The sequence below is a fragment of the Microcaecilia unicolor genome, chromosome 10, assembly GCF_901765095.1.
Source record: "Microcaecilia unicolor chromosome 10, aMicUni1.1, whole genome shotgun sequence".
In the NCBI taxonomy this organism is placed as follows: Eukaryota; Metazoa; Chordata; class Amphibia; order Gymnophiona; family Siphonopidae; genus Microcaecilia; species Microcaecilia unicolor.
Window position 1 is genome coordinate 105,042,770 of NC_044040.1, and position 7,320 is coordinate 105,050,089.

A 7,320-nucleotide genomic window follows, 5' to 3' on the forward strand; every position below is an offset into this window, starting at 1 on the left:
TTTTGTTTACTTTCCTTGCGAAAAGATCAGTTGCCATATTTATAGCAGCCTTTAGCTTTGACCACTGATTTTCCACTTCCCCTGTGCCGTCCCATGCCAATAGCTCCTTCTTCAGGTATTCCCCCATTTTATCAAAATCAGTACGTCTGAAATCCTGAACTTTGAGTTTTGTGCGTCACCACTCTGCCTTTGCTCTTTTATCAAACCATATCTTGTGATGATCACTTTTACATAGGTGGGCACCCACCCGGATATTGGAAACACTTCCTCCATTCATGGCCACTAGATCCAGCATCAACCCTTCCCTCATGGGTTCTTTTTTTTTTTTTTTTGTTACATTTGTACCCCACGCTTTCCCACTCATGGCAGGCTCATTGCGGCTTACATGGGGCAATGGAGGGTTAAGTGACTTGCCCAGAGTCACAAGGAGCTGCCTGTGCCTGAAGTGGGACTCGAACTCAGTTCCTCAGTTCCCCAGGACCAAAGTCCACCACCCTAACCACTAGGCCACTCCTCCACTCCTGATCAAGGCACTTTGATAGGTGTTCACAACCTCCCTACTTCTTTCTGATTCTGCTGACGGGACGTTCCAATCCACATCAGACAAGTTGAAACCTCCCAACAGTAGTACCTCCCTTTTCATACCAATCTTTTGAAAATCTTCTATCAGGTTGTCTAGCTTCTCCGTTTGTGTCGGAGGTCTGTAGATAATCCCAGTGTGGATACAGGTTCCATTTTTCTTTCTAGGATGCTCCATAAATTTTCTTCCTTTACCCAGGTTCCCTGTATTTCAGTCACTCTGATATTGTCTCTCACATACAGTGCCACTCCTCCACCTCTTTGGCCTTAAAAGATTATAGCCCGATATGGTCACATTCCATTCATGGAAATCATTGAACCAAGTCTCTGTAATAGTAACAATATCCAAGTTTTTTTTCAAACATCAGGGCTTGCATGTCTTGAACCTTTTTATTTAGACTACAAGCATTTGTGCTCATTGCTTTCCATGTGCCAAGTGAGTTTATGTGGTTTTTTTTATATTTAGATGACCTTTCCCTCTGCCATCATGTTTATTCTGGGGGTGACTTTCTGAATTCCCTTGTTTTCTTTTGTCACCCCCACCCCCTAGTTTAAATGTCTAGAAACATACCCTCTGAATCCCCCCCCCCCTCCCAGGATCCTTTTTTCCCATCACAGAAAGATGTAGCCCATCATTACAGTACAGCTTGTTATTTTTCCATGTATTACCCCATGTTGGTATATATCTAAAACCTTCTTTACACCAAGACTCAAACCACTTATTGAATTCCACTGTTATGCATAGTGTTTCATCTCCCTTTCCCGATGTAGGAATTACTTCAGAAAAAGCTGCACAGGCAGCTCCTTGTGACTATGGGCAAGTCACTTAACCCTCCATTGCCCGCCGCATTGAGCTTGCCATGAGTGGGAAAGCGCGGGGTACAAATGTAACAAAAAATAAAAATAAAATAAGATTTTGACCTTCTGGAATGCTCTCTATGCTGTAAACTTGCTATTGTTGGCCAGGTCATTTGTCCCCAGGTGAATTACAACATCAGTATTTGAAGCCTTGCTCTCTTCTCGGATCACATTCAGTATTTGTTCAGTATATCTGGTACCTGAGGATTCTGGAAGGCATTTCACTAGGTTGGAACCCTTGAACTGTGTTCTTAAGTTAATGCCTCTGATAATGGAGTCTCCGAGCAGTAAGAATTTTCTGCTTTTCACCAATCTGTCATTGTTTAGGGGATGTTTCTTGGGTTGTGCTACCTTCATTGCCTCTGGTTCCACCACAGTACTTTTTTTTTCAGTATCATAATGATTCAATGCAGCAAAAGAATTAGACAGGGGCAAAGGTTGGGAGGGTGTTCTGCCCTGGTTTTACAGCCTGCCTCACTGACACAGACTACTCAGTAATTACTGTGGATTCTTTTGGATTCATATTAGGTAAATGAGACTTTTATAAGAAGTTCTAAGATACAGAATGATTAAGATATATACACAATGATTAAGCTACTTAACTGAAAAGAAACAATACCTATCTATAGTGAAAAAGAAATAATCATTAACATCACTGGTCCCTACATCCAAACAATGCTAGGAGTTTCAAGACCAGGAAAACAAGCAATAATACACTATGCATACATCATATGTATACATACATCACTGGTCCTTACATCATCCAGGCTCTTATCATCAGCTGGAGGGGCCCTGTTCACAGCGAAAGCCAGGAGTTTCTTTGACCAAAAAATATGGTTCTCTGCGCAGTAAATACGTTACTCACAGATGAGCTCCCAATTTCACTGACAGAAACTCCCTTTTTTATTAGGCTTAGAACTCATGTTCAGAGCTAAGCAAAATTACAGAAGGCTTGAGAATTTCTCTGTTTAGGTAAAACAAGCCATACTGTTTGTTTCTCAGTCCAGGTGACCAGTCTGAATTCGAAACAGGCTCCACCTCTCCCTTCACATACCAAATTAATTAGAGCTCTGTCTTATCTTTCACACAAACAGAATTACTTCTAATCAAAAATACAGACTCCGAGTGCACTCGGCGGTCAAGGCAGAGTTGAAAAACAACCTTTAAAATCTTCCATTACAGAGGGTGAGTGCTTCTGTGTCACAGGTCTTAGTCTACCAGAGCCTACTGTGACCCATATATTCCTCTGTTGTTTCATTCTCTGTGGCAGTGGTGGTGGTAATTTGGCTGGGAATTGAGTAATCCTGGATGCTTCTTTAATTATAGCCAATTCCTTCTTGAGTTCATTGATCTTATCTTTCAAAGCTGATATTTGGAGTTCCTCAGGGGTCTGTGCTAGGACCGCTGCTTTTTAATATATTTATAAATGATTTAGAGATGGGAGTAACTAGCGAGGTAATTAATGACACAAAGTTATTCAAAGTCGTTAACTCGCGACAGGATTGTGAAAAATTACAGAAGGACCTTACGAGACTAGGAGACTGGGCAGCTAGATGGCAGATGGTGTTTAATGTGAGCAAGGTGATGCATGTGGGAAAAAAGAACCCAAATTATAGCTATGTCATGCAAGGTTCCACGTTAGGAGTTACGGACCAAGAAAGGGATCTGGGTGTCGTCGTCGATAATACACTGAAACCTTCTGCTCAGTGTGCTGCTGCGGCTCGGAAAACGAATAAAATGTTGGGTATTATTAGGAAAGGTATGGAAAACAGGTGTGAGGATGTTATAATGCCGTTGTATCGCTCCATGGTGCGACTGCACCTTGAGTATTGTGTTCAATTCTGGTCGCCGCATCTCAAGAAAGATATAGTGAAACTGGAAAAGGTGCAGCGAAGGGCGACTAAAATGATAGCGGGGATGGGACGACTTCCCTATGAAGAAAGACTAAGGAGGCTAGGGCTTTTCAGCTTGGAGAAGAGACGGCTGTGGGGAGACATGCTAGAGATATATAAAATAATGAGTGGAGTGGAACAGGTGGATGTGAAGCGTCTGTTCACGCTTTCCAAAAATACTAGGACTAGAGGGCATGCGATGAAACTACAGTGTAGTAAATTTAAAACAAATCGGAGAAAATATTTCTTCACCCAACGCGTAATTAAACTGTGGAATTTGTTGCCGGAGAACATGGTGAAGGCGGTTAGCTTGGCAGAGTTTAAAAAGCGGTTAGACGGTTTCCTAAAGGACAAGTCCATAAACCACTACTAAATGGACTTGGGAAAAATCCACAATTCCAGGAATAACATGTATGGAATGTTTGTACGTTTGGAAAGCTTGCCAAGTGCCCTTGGCCTGGATTGGCCGCTGTCATGGATAGGATGCTGGGCTCGATGGACCCTTGGTCTTTTCCCAATGTGGCATTACTTATGTACTTATGACAGGTAGGACAAGCTCTAAGGTTCCAGATAGTTTGCCTTAGGATTAAAGCAGAACATGTATTGCACCGAATGAAGGTCATGTTGATGTGATTCACAAGTGTGAAAAGGAGAAATGTGATAGGGGATAAGAAGGAGTAGTATTGACCAATTATGGTGTAATAAAGATGCTTGTCCCTTAATAGCTTGTCCCTTGTCCTATATAAAGGGATCCTATATAAAGGGAATTCACCTAGGGGTGAGTGGGAGAGGGGTTGGTGGTTGGGATTATAGAGTCAGATCCTCTGCAAGTTTGAAAAGACAGGTCTATTTTTAAAAGGATAGAATAGAAGGCGGTAAAGTCAGCAGTTTATCAGGTAGCTATTAAGAGCAGGACACAGGTAACATCAGTTTACAATCAAACCGAGTCTGAATATTGTGTTCAATTTTGGTCACCGTATCTCAAAAAAGATATATATCGGAATTAGAAAAGTTTCAGAGAAAAGCGACCAAAATAATAAAGAAGAAGAAACTCCTCACATATGAGGAAATTATAAAGAAGTTAGGGATCTTCAGCTTGGAAAAGAGATGGATGAGGGGAGATATGATTGAAGTCTACAAAATCCTGAGTGATGTAGAACTGGTAACATGAATTGATTTTTCACTCTTTCAACAAGTATAAAAACCAAGGACACTCAATGAAATTATATGTAAATTCTTTTAAAACAAATAAGAGGAAATATTTTTCACTCAAAGAATAGTTAATCTCTGGAACTCATTGGTGGAAGATTTAGTAACAGCAGTTAGCATATCTGGGTTTAAAAAAGGTTTGGACAAGTTTATGGAGGAAAATTCCATTGTCTGTTATTGAGATGGACATTGGGGAAGCCACTGCTTGTCCTGGGATTGGTAGCATGGAATGTTGCTACTAATTGGGTTTCTTCAAGGTACTTCTGCACTGTATTGGCCACTGTTGGAAGCAGGATACTGGGCTAGATGGACCATTGTTCTGATCCAGTATGGCTATTCATACATTCTTATGATTTACATAATTAAACACAAATAGTTGGTCTGATATTTAAAGAATGCATGCTCCTAACTTTAAGAGTTATCTAATCTAATCAAATCTCAAGTTTTTGTTGACCAATTAATAGCTTCATAGTTCTGCCCAGTTCAAAATTCAAGAAAACCAATACAATAATTGGGAAATTATAGAAACTATTTGATACAGCAATCAAAGAATTTAACAATTATCTGCAGCAATTCAAATATTTTCTAAAGGGAAATGTTTATAAATGCTTACAAAATAGGAGATAAATGGGTTGGTGTTTAATTCCCAAGGGCAAACTATTCTGAAAGAAAAAGGAACTATCTAAAAACTTGTTATTGTAAACCCTTTACAGAAAGAAAGCTCAGTAAACTGTGTTTGCAAGCCCAAAATGTTTTGTTGACTTGAGAATATCCAATCAAGTTTACCAGAAATACTAGATAGAATTTGAGATACTCAGCATGCTGTGTTAAAAGTGACCCAAGCTTGAGTTAGAAGCCAGTGGAGTTTTATTAACAAAGGTGTCACTCTATCATATTTCTTCATTCTGAATATCTTTTTTTTTTTTTTTTTTTTTGCAGCAGTATTTTGTAATAAAAGAGTTTTTTGCAATTTAGGGCAAATTTCATAATAAATTTAATTAAAATAATCTATCTGGGAAAGTATCAAGAATTGAACATACAAAGCATAATGGTCCTCATAAAAGAGAGAGATCTATTGAAGCTTGAAGAATAGTCTAGAATTTGGCAGCTAAGAGTTAATGCTAGAAAATGCAGGGTCTTTTATTTGGGATGCAAAAACTTCATTCATTATAGAGGGTGAAGTACATTTGTGCACAAAAGAAGAACAGGAACTGGGGGTGATCTTATTTGATGATCTTAAGGTGGCCTAACAGGTAAGGAAAAAAGGATGGGATTTGATATATTCCCTTTCTATGGTTGCAATCAAAATGGTTTAAATGTATTTATTTATTTCATTTAAAAAATGTATTCCATTTGACCTATCATTCTCAGCAGATTACATAATTACATACACAATCTAAAAACAAATAAAACAACAGAAAACAGTTCAAAATATTTAACAAATCAAAGTCCTGTAGCAAATGTTAGTGCATCATACATTACCCTATCTGTTGGCTTTCATGAACAATAATGTTTTGAGCTCTTTTAAATTCCTTCAAGTCTGTAATATTCCATATTTACAAAGGAAGTTTATTCCTATAAACTGGTCCAGCAATGTAGAAAATTTTACTTCTGTATTCGCTAGAGCGTATTACATGAGGAGATAGAATATCTAACAATTTCTGAGTTGCTGATCTCAGTGCTCGATTTGGTTGATACACATGAAGTCTCATTGCTAATATCTCTGAAACTTGTTGTGTAAATATCTTAAACGCCAAGTAGGCCATTTTAAATTGAATCCTATATTCTATAGGTAACCAGTACAGGCTTTTCAGAACAGGTGTTATATGTTCAAACTTAGTCATTCCAACCAAAACTCTGGCCACCGAGCTCTGAGCTGTCTGTAAAGCTCCAAGTTGCATCTTCTGAAGTCCCACAAGCAATACATTTTATATAATCAAAACATAGTATGATTAAACTTTGTACCACCGTTGTAAAATGTTGTGGTTTCAGTAAATCTTTCATCTTTCTTATCAATCTCAGTTTAAAATATACATCTTTAATAATCTTTAGTACATGTGCTTTCATTGTCAAATCATTATCCAAAATAACACCTAGATCTCTCAATGTCTTAACAATAGGAATGATTCATTATCATACTAAAGCATTGTTGAATTATCCAATGAATCATACGCCATCAATAACATAATCTGAGTTTTGTTAATATATAATTTCAGACTATTTGCAGACATCCAGCAATTAATAGATTGTACTTATCTTGTACCTGAGGCAATGGAGGGTTAAGTGACTTGACCAGAATCATAAGGATCTACAATGGGAATTGAATCAGGCTCCCCAGGTTCTTAACTGTTGCACTAACCATTAGGCTACTCCTCCACTCTACTCTGGTAGAAAGCCAGAAGGATGCTTGGGTGCAAAGGGAGAAGATGCTGCTGGTTTAAATCTCTGGGGATGCTTTACTTGGAGTTCTGTGTGCAGTTCTGGAGACCACACCTTCAAAAGGATAGAAACCATGGGGTTGTTGCAGAGAGCAGTGAGATGGGTCAACGTCCTATGAGGAAAGGCTAAAGAGGCTAGGGATCTTCAGCATGGACAAGAGACAGCTGAGAGGAGTTATGATAGAGGTCTATAAACTAGTGAGTGGAGTAGAACGGGTAGACATGAATCACTTGTTTATTCTTTCCAAACATACAAGGATTAGGGGGCATGCAACAAATCTACTAAAACACATCAGAGAAAAAAATTTCCTTACTCAACATGTAATTAAATCCTGGAATTCATT

The 7,320-nt window shown here is 38.7% G+C and overlaps 1 long non-coding RNA gene across 1 annotated transcript; it reads left to right on the plus strand.

Annotated features, from left to right (window-relative positions):
* Window positions 1–225: 225 nt before the first annotated feature.
* On the plus strand, window positions 226–6,874 carry LOC115479348. Its single transcript, XR_003943662.1, has 3 exons — window positions 226–235; window positions 2,287–2,293; window positions 6,784–6,874. It is a non-coding gene; the product is annotated as an uncharacterized LOC115479348 (long non-coding RNA).
* Window positions 6,875–7,320: the final 446 nt, after the last annotated feature.